Genomic DNA, 15,041 nt, shown 5'->3' on the forward strand with positions numbered 1-15,041 from the left:
ATTAGAAAACACAATATCCTAGATAAAGTAGGAAGATGGTTAAAAGAATTTTTACACAACAGAAAACAGATAGTTATTGCAAACGATGAGAAATCGGATGAAACCAAGGTAATATCCGGTGTGCCACAAGGTACGGTGTTAGCTGCAATACTGTTTGTTATTATGATTGAAGACATAGACAGTAATGTTAAGGACTCGGTAGTGAGTAGTTTCGCTGATGACACAAGAATAAGTAGAAAAATTACTTGTGATGAAGATAGGAACGCACTACAAAGAGAACTTAACAAAGTATATGATTGAGCATAGGTAAATATGATGGTATCTATCTCTGATAAATTTGAATCAATAAATTATGGAGACAGAGAAGGAAAGCTATATGCATATAGGGGACCTAATAATAAGACAATCACAAATAAGGAAGCAGTTAAAGACCTTGGTGTGATGATGAATAGGAACATGTTATGCAATGATCAAATAGCAATTCTTTTGGCAAAATGTAAAGCAAAAATGGGAATGTTGTTACGGCACTTCAAAACAAGAAAAGCTGAACACATGATTTATAAAACATACGTTCGTAGTCCACTTGAATATTGCAATATGATATGGTACCCACACTATCAAAAGGATATTGCACAAATAGAGAGTGTACAAAGGTCCTTTACAGCTAGAATAGAAGAAGTTAAGGACCTTGACTACTGGGAAAGACTACAATCCTAAAAATTATATAGTCAAGAAAGGAGAAGAGAACGCTACATGATAATTCAGGCATGGAAACAGATAGAAGGAATAACAGAAAATATCATGGAACTAAAAATATCAGAAAGAGCAAGCAGAGGTAGATTAATAGTGCCCAAAACTATACCTAGGAAAATAAGGAAAGCAACAACAGGACATTAATCCACTACGCACCAGCTTCGATAATGCAGCGTCTATTCAATGCGTTGCCAGCTCATCTGAGGAATATATCAGGAGTGAGCGTAGATGTGTTTAAGAATAAGCTCGACAAATATCTAAACTGCATCCCAGACCATCCAAGACTGGAAGATGCAAAATATACCGGAAGATGTGCTAGCAACTCTCTGGTAGACATTAGAGGTGCCTCACACTGAGGGACCTGGGGCAACCCGAACGAACTGTAAGGTCTCTCTCTCTCTCTTTTCCACATGCTCATTTTTCTTTTAAAGTCTCTACCTCTCTTCCTTACTCTCACTTCCACATGCTTTTTTCCTTCCAAATCCTCTCTCTCTCTCTCTCTCTCTCTCTCTCTCTCTCTCTCTCTCTCTCTCTCTCTCTCTCTCTCTCTCTCTCATCTGAAAAGTTTGGTCACAAAACCTCATCTGAATGGTGGCTCCTTACAAAATGTCCCACATCCAAGGATTTACAGATATTACAGCCAAGTGTTTCAAGATTTCACTCGTTTTATTTACACGAGAATATTTTTTTATTCTATTTATTTTAATCTATTTCTCTTCCCTTTGAAAAGAGCTTTTTTGGGGGGTGGGGTGGGTAGGGGCGGGGCATTTAGAGGTGTCTTTTTTTAGTTTTTTATTCTAAGTTGGAAACTATATTTTTAAATGGGGTTTTTACCTGTAGGTTTAGTGCATTTAAAGTTTCTTCTGGATGTAATTTTTTCAAAGTGTAATTATTGTTAATGTAATTCTTCTAAATGTAATTATCTTTAATGTAAATCTTCTTGATGTAATTTTTTCTAAATTTAATTCTTCTACATTTAATTCTTCTAAATGTAATTCTCTTGAATGTAATTCTTTTGTAATTCTTTTAAATGAATTCTTCTTGATGTAATTCTCTTAAATATAATTCTTATAAATGTAATTTTCTTTAATATAATTCTTCTAAATGTAATTCTTTTAGATGTAATTCCTCCAAAAGTAATTCATCTAAATGTAATTCTCTTAAATGTAATTATTCTAGATGTAATTTTACTAAATGTCATTCCCTTTAATGTAATTCTTTTGAATGTGATTCTTGTTAATGTAATTTCTCTAAATGAAATTTTCATAAATGCAATTATTATAAATGTAATTCCTCTAAGTGTGTAATTCTTATAAATGTATAATTCTCGTAAATGTATTTCTTCTAGATGTAATTCTATTAAATATCATTCCCTTTAATGTAATTCTTCTTAATGTAAGTGTAATTCCTCTAATTTAAATTCTCATAAATGCAATTCTTATAAATGTAATTCCTCTAAGTGTGTAATTCTTATAAATGTCTGTAATTCTTATAAATATATAATTCTTATAAATGTAATTCGTTTCCCAGCAGTTTCAGACCTGAAAGTTCCGTGAGAAAAAATATATTTGTAAATGTAATTTTCCCTTGCCAGTGTTATGCAGTAAATATATTCTTGGGAAAATATATTCGTGAATGTAATTTTCCCCCCATAGCTTTATGATTTAAAGTTTATTTTTTCATACAATTTTATGCTTCAAAGTTCTTGAAAAACATAATGTAAATGTAAATGTTTCCTATCCCAGTTTTATGCTGTAAATATATTCAAGAAAAGCATATTTGAAACTACAGTTATTTTTCCTGATAATTTTATGCTTTCGTCTCGAAAAAAAAAAAAAAACATATTTGCAATAGCAATTTTTGCCCTGCTAATTTTATCTGTCAGTAGTTTACAAGAATTATAGTTTATTTCGAGAATTTAAATTACTGTTCTTGACTTTATCATTATCATTATTACTTATATGAAACGAAGATCACAATGCGCACTAAGCAGCGAAAGAATAAAAACAAAAGAGGAGGGGAAGAAAAGATATCTAAAGAGATAAAACTCACAGATTAAAAAATAAAAAGCAAAAACGAAGATAGTTAAAAAGAAAGATATTTCAACAGATAAAAAAAAAAACAGACAATACCAGCGCTAGCTGAGACACAATCGCTGATATTCTTTTACCCCTGGAGAGAGAGAGAGAGAGAGAGAGAGAGAGAGGAGGAAAAAAAATCCTACTTAAAAGGAATTTCTCCTCTTATGCGGATAACAATGGCGTCTGTATCTTCTTCAGATGAGGCGGCAAAAGTTTGGATGGGTCCGGGACGTTCTATTTAACGAAAAAGTCCACCGGATGTGTATACGCTATTATTTCGGGGCCCCTGGGTGGGAAGGGTGGGGGAGAGCCGGGCGTGGGGTAGGTAGGGCCAAAGACATTCGTGAGAAAACGCCTGCCTGCTTCTGTTCTCTTCTCTCGGGGCAGCTTTGAAAATGGTCCATTTCTGAATAGCATTTTTACTTATTTGGAGAGACCTTGGATTTTTTTTATATCTGGAGAGACTGGGAAAAATTTTTGGTAATGTTACGTCATGTAATTTTTTACAGTAAACTGAGGGAATATGTCGAACACTTTATTGGAATTGCTAAATAATATGAATTTTTAGTGAAGCTTTGGAAAGGAGAAATTTTTTTTTTCAGTTTAAAGTAATGTAATTTGTTATAATAAATTTTGGAGGAAGTGATAAAATTTTATTGGAAGTGTTTGAATAGTTTAATCTATTATAATATATTGGGGGAAGGGGAAAATAATAGCGGAAATGTTAAATAACGTAATTTGTACAATATAGTTTGAGCAAGTTGGGAAATTTTCGAATAATATAATTTGTTGGAAATATTTGGAAAAATCGAGAAAATTTCAATGAATGTGTTAAATAATGTAATTTATTACAATATATCCAGCGAAAGTAGGTAGATTATATTCGAAGTGTTAATTTCATTTGAAACAATTATTGGAGAAAGTGTGTGATTTTATTGGAAGTATTACATTATGTAATACCTTGGAACTTAACAAACTAACCTGCACAGTTCCAAACATAATACACACATATACATTATTATTATTAAGAATTAAAGAAATGTGATGGAAAAAGTTAAGTGAACTAGTAGCTATTCTCTTTTGATGTGGCTTTTTTTCTTACTATCTGAATATAAGAATAAGTAGGACACATAACATCCCCAATGGAACATATGTTAGTGTGGTCCACAGGAATGTGTGATTCATAGAATGAACCTTTCTTGTACAGCGTAATGTAAAGATTGCCTTTATGAAATGGTAGCCTTACGAGTCAGCCATCCTCTCTGAAGGTATATATATATATAGATATATATATATATATATATATATATATATATATATATATATATAATATATATATATATATATATATATATACTATATATATACTATATATATATATATATATATATATATATATATATATATACATATATATATATATTATATATGAAAGGGCTGTTGCCTTGTATAATAAGGCGCCCTATGAGGTTATGTTAGACTTGCGATAATCTTACGCTAAGTCGGTTGGTTATGCACTTCCATACTCATTGGAGTGTCTTGGGGTTTGTTGATAACTTACGAAGTCGGTATCTTCTTTGGTTATGACGACGATGTGTTAAACTCATGATGATAGTTATAACTTCATTCGATCTTTTTCTGATGTGAGGTTCTAGTAGAAAACACTGAGTACAAAAAATAGTTCTATTCTCTGAGATTACATGATGAAGATCAGAGGAAATTTGTACAGGTCTGCCAATGATGATGGCTAATTAAAATCTACATGATGAAGCTTAGATAAAGATGTACAGGTCTTCTAATGATGATGACTTGATCGCTTCTGCCAATGATGATGGCTAATTCAACTCTGACTACCATCTCAGTTACAAATCATAAAAGAAGCAGACAGTAGCTCAAACATATAAAAATACATACAGATGACACAGATTACAAATCAGGTAGGCCGTTTGAATTATAGGTCACGGTAGTTGTCTCAAGCAGGAAGCTTGGACTAATGAAGGACCACGTCATCTTAGCCTACTTTATTGTATACGTCATCTTAGCATACTTTATCGTCTCTGGTCTGATCACATTCCTGCAAGCAATCTGGTTGACCTCTTGGGTCACCGGTTTTTAATTTTAGTTTTTTATATACATGGAATAACATTCCATATTTTTATTATGTAACACTTACATAAAAGCTCGGTTGGCTACAAAACCAACCACTGAATATTACTCAAGCTTGACTTGCATTTGACTTAAAGGAGTGTGATACAAACACTATGTGAATATATATAGATATATAGAAAATACTTATAAGTAAAAAAGAAAATTCATGGTGTACACAAATACAGATTCAAGTAATAAGATATAAGACATATGCATGTGATGATATTCGTAAATAATAGTGACCAAGTGATATATAATGATACAGTTTTTAACTTCAACTCATTAAGATATATATGCTGCAGAAAATACTAATGTACTCTGATAATTGCATAGAATAAAGATTAATATGATAAAAATCTTATTTTAACTGATAAAAATTCATATATGAAGTGATAAAAATTATTAATTTTTACGCTGATTCATCGACCCATATACTAACTGCAGTTATTGGTAAGATAAAAGGTAACAGATTGATTATAGGCTACCTGATTTGTTTATACATATATATATGGATTCATATAATTATGATCAATATATGTGCACTTAATACAACTGATTCACATAAACGACTAATCTAAGTGATTAATCTAGGTGCATTTTAAATAGATTCCTAGTGCGTACACGCACAGATATATTTCGATTCTTTGATTAACTTCTATATTCTTCAAATAATAGATATATATTGAATCATATACTGATACTTTATATATGAGATACATGACCGAGGTTATATCCACTGCACATTTAACTAGCGTTCGAACAATTTTTCGTCCATTACACAGTTTCAGACAACCACCTATAGCCAAATGAAATGGTCAATTCCAAATGGTTAAAAAGAAGGGGAATTGCCTGGGCAGGGTCCGACGTTCTATTTTGCGCTCATACTTGTTCTCTGCATCCTATGCCATACGAATACAATCGTGATGAATAAAATCATCCCCAGCACGAGTCCTGCGCCAGCAACGTAGAGTTGAATATCCTCTTCAGTCGTAATTGTCGGAAGTATGTCCCTTTATAGTCGATTGCGAGATTAACAACGGGATATGGGTGTTGGTCCAAGAAGTCTACGAAATAAGCTTGTTCACTTATGATGGTGCTTATTCCCTTCACATTGTAGGCGGTTGTTACCTCACTGCAGTCGTCCGCAGCGATGAACGATTTTTTGAAGTTGTAGACGATCTGTTCGGGCGTGCGATGTGAAACTCTCGTACTGCAGGATACTGTAACCAGGTTCCATTAATCAGCCTGTAAGTGAAATTATACAAGGGCAAAGTAATTTCAGACAACATCCAAATACGGGAGGGAGAAAGCCATTAAGAGCCAGACTTAACCCACATGAATTCACTGATATTTTATGGAATTCAAAAGAGTCAGCTGTACAAACTTTTTTATCCATGGCATTATAACAATGAGTGAACCTATCCAGGTCTATGATGACCGTAAAAATATACATAATTATAAAAAATAAACAGATATCAATACGTATCCCAAAGAAAATTTGATATTACTGGTAGTAAGTTACTAGACAAAGAAGTGGGAAACGGAGCTATTTGTAAGATTGCCTGGCAACATAAGAGTCAAAGAGAATATTAATCATGATTCTGTATTTCCCTATGCTTACTGAAATCAAGCTGTGATAAAAGTGCCCCTAACAAAAGTTTCATATTCAATTTTCTCGCCCGCATCCTCTGAGGTTAATTTTTAGAACTTTAATTGGCAGGAGATGCAACAAAAGAACCCACTATGTAACTAATTTCTATATAAACTTTGGGATTTTCAAGAAAATGTGACATTTTCCCATGAATGTGATTTACTTGAATTGTAATAGGCTAATGTTGCAAGTAAATTTTTAATATCCATGACCTGATACTTCTAAATGTCTGTTTACCAATATCATAAGCTGATTTATTGACTCTAATTGTCTATGAGATTCAGAAAAAAAAAATAATTAATTTTGATGTTATAGAAATTCTGTTTGCTTATTTTGTTCATTAATTTTAAAACGATTGCAATTCCTTAACTAGAGTTGCATTGCATCGCGGATAGACACTTGTACCTAACGACCTGCCTTGCCCATGAGAAGTTTGGGCTAAGCATTCCTCTCTCCAGCCAACCTGCTTAGCAAGCGGTTTATTGAGGTTAAAAGGACAATGATGATTCGGCAAACGCGCCAGGCACCTTCAGGACTGATGACGTCATCACCTGGCAGGAGGTTGCTCTCAGCCAGCGTAAGAGTTACGTTACTTGCTGTAAAAGATACGACTTTAGTACTTTCAAATGATATTTTTTGTTTTAATACTCCACCCACATGAGAAGAATGTCTGAAAAAAACAGTGCCAAAATTGAACAATATATTAGTTTCATGTTGGAAATCTGCATGATTGTAAAATAAATGTAATCATGTTAAATTAGATATTCCTTATTCAAACTAATGAAAAGGGTTTCCATACAAATTTTGTATATACTGTTTACCCTGTATAAGATTATTCGCATAGATATACATTTTCACTTCTAGACTTCCTGACTTTAAAATCTCTTTTATTTATTTATTAGTTTATTTATTTATTAATATTTTTTTTTATATTGACTGCGAATATAAATCACCGGGACAGACAATATGTCAGTAGGTTTTGATATGTTTTTGAACTTTTAGCTTATTTGTCATTAATATCCCTAGAATACTGAATGGACTACTAAACTAAAGCGTTCAAATCTTTACGCATATATAATTGGATATTTTATTAACCTATGGTTACGTTTTGCCTATTGATTTTATCGTGATTCCTTTTTTATTTAATTTGTAACCCTTCCGACTTCTTCCGGAGTGTATTATATCGACTCCACTTGTATCCATACTTTTTATTTATTTATTCATTTATATATATTTGATAAATTAATGGTTGGCTTGAATATGTGGAAAAGTGTTCTAGCGGTGTACCTTATAAGGCTACTTGCGGTATCATTTCTATAGATACAAGATATGACTGATAAATGTATTTAAAACCACGAGAACCGCTATAATCCAGTTCGGATCCAATATCACGAGTGTAACTCGTAAGACATGACACTTTCTTATTTATCCGTTCTACCAAACTGATTGACTCTGGGTGATAAAATATAGTATTGGTTGTCTTAACGGAAAGGAATTCACACAACGAGTTAAGCAGATTATTATTGATTTACACCACCCAAGTCAGAGATTATCATGTGTTGAATTCCATGTTTACTGATTTAGCACTCATAAATATTCCTGGCGCACTCAATTGTGGTGTTTTTTTTTTTAGTGCTATTAATTCTATATAACGTGTCAAGGGAACTATTAACACTAAGAAGTGTTTATTTCCTCTGTCAAACTCGTTACTCTGTTAATAATTCTATGTGTATTCTTTCAAGGATTGATTTGGCACGGGATAGGCCCTTAAACTGACAGGTGTCTTAGTGTGTCCCTTGTTTTCATGACACGTGTTACAATTAGTTATGTGAATTTATATCTGTAAGCATTGTAGGCCAGTAAAATAGTGATTTGGCTTTCTGTGACATAATAGAGAACCCTGGATGACCAGTTTAGGACGATTGGTATGAAGAGATTATTACTACTACCTGGTCGTTAGTCACCTGCTGTGTTCTTCGGGTTTTCCTCGTCACGGACCTACATATAATATTACGTTTGATTACATAATTCTGTTACACATACTTTAAATATACTTTTGCTTTAGGGTTTCCATTCGAAGAGTTTATTGTTTTGCTTAGCTGCTGACCCTTGTTTCCGTTCGAAGTGTTTATTGTTTTGCTTAGCTGCTGACCCTTGTTTCCGTTCGAAGTGTTTATTTTTTTGCTTATTGCTGTTGACCCTTGTTTTGTTCAGTTTGGAACATTTCGGCGCTCCAACCCAGATATTCAATGCTCGCGATCTCTTGGGTTAATGAATTTTCTTGTTTAGATACGGTTTTAACAATAGGCACGGATGTTTCTATATCTTTTAGTCCAAATTAATAGTTCTTTGCAGTATGGTGCGGGATGCGGGATAATGCGTCAGCTATGATATTTGCTTTCCGCTTTTAAGATATTGAACGCCTGTTGATGCTTTTTAGACCATAGTAAATCTACGCTCTTCTTCGTAAGATCTGTTAAAGGAGCTGTCATGATTGAAGAGTTACATATTTACATACGATTGTAATACCCACTACAGCGCCAAAGTGCTGTATCCCCCTTTTACGTTAATAGGTACCGGAAAGTTATGAATAGCCGACACCTTACCATGGACTACTTTAAGACCTTGACTAGACACATAAAACCTAGATAAACATGTTCGGTTTTTAAAAACTCACATTTAGATATTTTACTCTGAGATTATTTGTCTTTGTCTCTGTAGCACTAGCTCTAGTTTATGTGAATGTACTTCTAAGGTATTAGAAAAGATTACAAGATCAACCATATAAGCATGTAGGGTATCCCCTAAAAGTCTCCAAACACTATATTGTAATTGGGGCGCAACGTAAGCCGGAGGCATACGTAAAAATTTATAATGTCCCCTGAGTGTGCTGAAAACAGTGTATGAGGTACACTCACATAGCTAATGGTATCTGGTGAAAGCCTTTAAGTAAGTCCAACCTGGTGAAAAAATTTTTTTTTCTGACCTAACAAAGATAAGATATCGTCGGTACATGGCACTGGAAAACGATCGGGGATCGTTTCCTCGTTTAAGCGACATAAATCTACGCTGATACGCCAAGTCCGATCTTTTTTGGCATGACGTTTGAGGGAAAAACTTTATGGGCTGTTTGATTTCCTAATGACTCCTATTACTAACATTTTTCAACTTCGTCATTTATTTCTATTTTGAAATTTCATTGGGAGTCTATACGAAGGTACGTATATAGCTTTATGTTTGTCCTTAGACCATATTTTTTGTTAAATGACATCCGTTTTCCCCAGAGATCACTCGCTAGTGGAGAAACATCCTGGTATTTAGATAAAGGATTAAAAAAATTCTGCTGAATCACCTCTGCTTGAATGACTTTACGGATATTACTTTAGATAGAGTATAAGAGAGATTCATCTATTTCAGAGTGTCGGGAAGGATTAAAATTTCAAATCCCAGCAAAGCCTTTTTTTACGCTCTAAGACATTCGAGATTTTGTGTGGAAACTGCGACTGCAGTTGTGCTAGAATTCTGTTGGGTCACTTGAACAATACCACAATTTATGAGACAAGTGATTGGTTCCTCTATATAAGTTATTATTTGATTAACTGTCTCTTTTTGTTCAAAACGGATTTTAATATGTTAGAAGGTTTAAAGAATTTTCCTTTGATAAACACGCTTTATTTGGCAGGAGGTAAGATAATGTTTTGTATACCCGTAGATAGATATCTTACAATTACACTAGATACAGATCAATGTTTTTTATAACTATAGAGGTATCTGTAAGCGCTCGCTTATCCGGACTTCTCAATATGGAAGTTCAAACAACAGGATATTACGTGGACTAAAGGAATAAAACCGAGATATTCTAATTTTTTATCCAACATCGCTCTCCCGCTCTGCTAGGGTCGCTTATTGTGTGGAATGTGCTTTGCTTTGAACACTCGGCAGATTTGACTGACCCTGACCGTTTGACTAGATGACACAGTAACCAAGCTTGCTTAAGCATGACTTGTTTGTTTTTGATTTTTAGGGCTACTGTTTACCTATTTCTTTTTATAATAATTAGGATTCTTCTCTTTATTACCATCGGCAACGTATTGTGTGTTTTTAGCATTATGTTGTTGTTAGTTACGTATAAAGCAACGAACGTAAGAATGACGAACTATTATGAATTGAGTGATTACTATTAAGACAAGTTATCTCTACTGCGTTATCGTGTACTTGCTGTGGTTTACTTCATTCTTTGCTAAAATTTGAAATAGTGAGGGATACAGGTCAGCGCATTTAGACATTTTGTTGATTTGTTTATGTGAATGTTAAGTATGTTAACCTAATGAAAGTGTTTATAGACATGTTATTCCTTGGAATCCGGCTGTATTTTTTAAAGTTGAGTCATTGAGATTCGATTTTTTTATGCATAACTAAAGGCTGAAACTGCGATCGGGACTTTGCAAAGGAGCTTTTATTGTTTGACCCAAAATAGTGTTAACTCTAATTTATCCAGATTTGTGCGGGTGTTCCACTTGTTTTGTGTGTTTTCTTATCATTACGGCGCCTAACTACCCTATCCATGCATCTGTATAAATACAGACGTCCACTGCGTGAACGCATATGCACTGTTTAATATGATTTGTTACGTAAAGAATTAATAATCACCCAAAATGATAAAATTAACAAAGTATATGATTATGATATTTCAGTAGAACTTCTGGAAACAGAAACTCAAAGATAAAAACTCGCAGTAGCGAAATCCCAATGATGTAGATAATATCTGTAAAAAATAAGATTAAGAATGTCTCGTAACTTCAGCCACAGGAATAATGAAAATTCGACCTGCAAAGGAAACACTCAAAGTTACTCCAATGAATAAAAAACGATTGTACTTAGCTTGATTTTGTGGGAAGTCACAGTGTTCCGATAACGACACGCGGCCTTGGCCCTCCTTCTCTGTTTAGCAGATGACCTGGTTTGGCTTGAGTTTCCCCCATGCGTGTTGTTTGTTTGTTCGATGATTCGATTCCTTGAAGATCCGATGCCACAGACACATTCGGATTGTTTCTTGAAGTGCTGTAAATGCTCAATAAACTATGTTTTCTTGAATGATTCTAATGAGAGACGAAGCTTGAGTTGCTGTAGGAAGAAGACACATCGGGTTTGTTTCTTGAAGTTATGCACTGCTGAAATCGCTCTCTAAACGATGATACTAAGTTGCTTGAAGAATCTCTTGCTTTCGTCGTCGTTGACTTCTGATATGATACATTATTCGTTATTCTTCGGAAGACATTGAAGAGTTTCTGTTGTTTTCTGAAGTCGCTCACTAAACGATGATACTAAGTTGCTTGAAGAATCTGTTGCTCTCGTCGTTGTTGACTTCTGATATGATACATTATTCGTTATTCTTCGGAAGACGTTGAAGAGTTCTTGTTGTTTTCTGAAGTCGCTGCCACCAAACGATGATACTAAGTTGCTTGAAGAATCTCTTGCTTTCGTCGTCGTTGACTTCTGATATGACATATTATTTGTTATTTTTCGGAAGAAGTTGAAGAGTTCTTGTTGTTTTCTGAAGTCGCTCACTAAATGATGATACTAAGTTGCTTGAAGAATCTGTTGCTTTTGTCGTCGTTGACTTCTGATATGATACATTATTCGTTATTCTTCGGAAGACGTTGAAGAGTTGTTTTCTGAAGTCGCTGCCACCAATGAAAGGGCTGTTGCCTTATATAATAAGGCGCCCTATGAGGTTATGTTAGACTTGCGATAATCTTGCGCTAAGTCGGTTGGTTATGTTAGACTTGCGATAATCTTACGCTAAGTCGGTTGGTTATGCACTTCCATACTCATTGGAGTGTCTTTGGGTTTGTTGATAACTTACGAAGTCGGTATCTTCTTTGGTTATGACGACGATGTGTTAAACTCATGATGATAGTTATAACTTCATTCGATCGCTTTCTGATGTGAGGTTCTAGTAGAAAACACTGAGTACAAAAAATAGTTCTATACTCTGAGATTACATGATGAAGATCAGAGGAAATTTGTACAGGTCTGCTAATGATGATGGCTAATTCAAATCTACATGATAAAGATTAGATAAAGATGTACAGGTCTTCTAATGACGATGGCTTGATCGCTTCTGCCAATGATGATGGCTAATTCAACTCTGACTACCATCTCGGTTACAAATCATAAAGGAAGCAGACAGTAGCTCGAACATATGAACATACATACAGATGACACAGATTACAAATCAGGTAGGCCGTTTGAATTATAGGTCACGGTAGTTGTCTCAAGCAGGAAGCTTGGACTAATGTTTTCAAAACAAATGAAGGACCACAGGTGAAGGCGCGTCATCTTAGCCTACTTTATTGTATACGTCATCTTAGCATACTTTATCGTCTCTGGTCTGATCACATTCCTGCAAGCAATCTGGTTGACCTCTTGGGTCACTGGTTTTTAATTTTAGTTTTTTATATATATGGAATAACATTTCATATTTTTATTATGTAACACTTACACACACACACATATCTATATATATATATATATATATATATATATATATATATATATACCATACCTAAGGTCTCTCTTACGTAATCCTGGAGAACTGTACATAGTTTGATTCCAACTCGAGGTTTCTCTTGTATATCTCAGCCTTTGCGAGGAAGGAATTGTCTGGAATATTTTTGCAGCTCATGTGCTCTGTAATTTAACATACTTGAGGCATTTTACGTAAATCACCAGGTGTTTGAAATCCATCATAAAGTCGTCAATAATATTCACCTTAAGCTACAGTTTTTCATAGCTTCTGTACATTCACGAGAAAATACATAGTGCTTTGCTGTGACATGGGACGATTGTCAACTCTGCGATGAGCTATAAATTGAACATGTCAAATACGTCGTCATATAAACAATGGAATGCCATAAAGCGCGTTACACAAGTTGGGACATTGTGGTTTATCTTGCTGATTTAGAGTTTTATATATGACTGAGCTGACATTCCTTAAGGAAATAGTTATGGCCGTAGTTATGACCCTACTCGTAATCATATTCCTGGATGCTAAGGGATAAGAATGCCCCCTACCCTACGCCACCACCCTCTTTATTTTATCAGTATGACTAGGGGGTTGGGCAATATCTTCGTCTATCCGAACACTATATCGTCCGGTCAAGGCAGAGACGACTACAGCAGGTTTGACTCGCAGTAATTATATACTAAAACTGACAAGAAATAAGACTAAAATCACCTGTATACTTTTATAAGTATCACGACCGCAATCAGCTCTGTGGTAGCATGAGCGAAAGCAATCATGGAACAAAATTACTTTTCTAATCGAATCAATAACTTCTTGTACCCAATTTCTCCTCCAGTTCAACAAATTTGCTTTAGCTGTCTGTTTGTTTTTTGTTTTTGTTTGGCCATTTTTAGGTCCTTATGCAGATTAACAACCATGAATTATGCTTGAAGATTTAATTAACTTAAAACGGGTGGCTGTACAATAAGTTGCTTGACATTTAAGATGGCCTCGTGCGGTATGATGCGATAAGTTTCTCAGCAATTGTAATGAAACAAAACCTACATTGTAGACTTCCAATCTGGTTTTTGACTCTTCATATGCCCAAACTTTTAGCTCGTAGGAACCATCTTTGATGTTATTGAAAACTGAACGAGGCAATGACTTTTCTAATTCTTCAGCCTCTATCTTTTTTTCAATTAATCAGCCGGAAAAATTCTATACTCTACACACGACATAAATCCAGAATTCTGAAGTGTATACAATCATGTCCAATTATGTTAAGTTATCATCTAGGGACAATTTATTAAATCAAGAGGATATACTTCCTAGATGTATATGTAATATAGTCGTATCATGTAGTCATTCAAATCGTTTATTGACCAGTAACTTACAATGTTCATGTAATGTGTTTTTACTGAGAATATCCAAGAGTAATCTTTAATAACTTACGTGGATCAATTACTTAATGATATGAAAGGTTTGAATGTCGATTGCTGCAAGTTTTTAATTGTCTATTATGTTACTTTCCTTGTGCCTTTATTTGTAGTGTTTAATTTACGCTACGTAACTGTAATGAAGGTATTGATCTACGTCACGTAATGGTAATAAGTGTTTTGTATGGGACGTAAACATTATTTTCATTGTCTAGCTAAAGTATGAACAGAATTCCTCATAATACAATTCCTCTCTCTCTCTCTCTCTCTCTCTCTCTCTCTCTCTCTCTCTCAGTTTTCTCATTCTCAGCGCTTTTTCCTTCTCTCTCTCTCTCTCTCTCTCTCTCTCTCTCTCTCTCTCTCTCTCACAGTTTCCTCATTCTCCGCGCATTTTAATTCTCACCACTTTCTATTTCTCTTCTCTCCTTTTCGTAATCATCTTTCCGTTAACACCTATCTCATTT

The sequence above is a fragment of the Macrobrachium nipponense genome, chromosome 13 (genome assembly GCF_015104395.2).
Source record: "Macrobrachium nipponense isolate FS-2020 chromosome 13, ASM1510439v2, whole genome shotgun sequence".
Lineage (NCBI taxonomy): Eukaryota > Metazoa > Arthropoda > Malacostraca > Decapoda > Palaemonidae > Macrobrachium > Macrobrachium nipponense.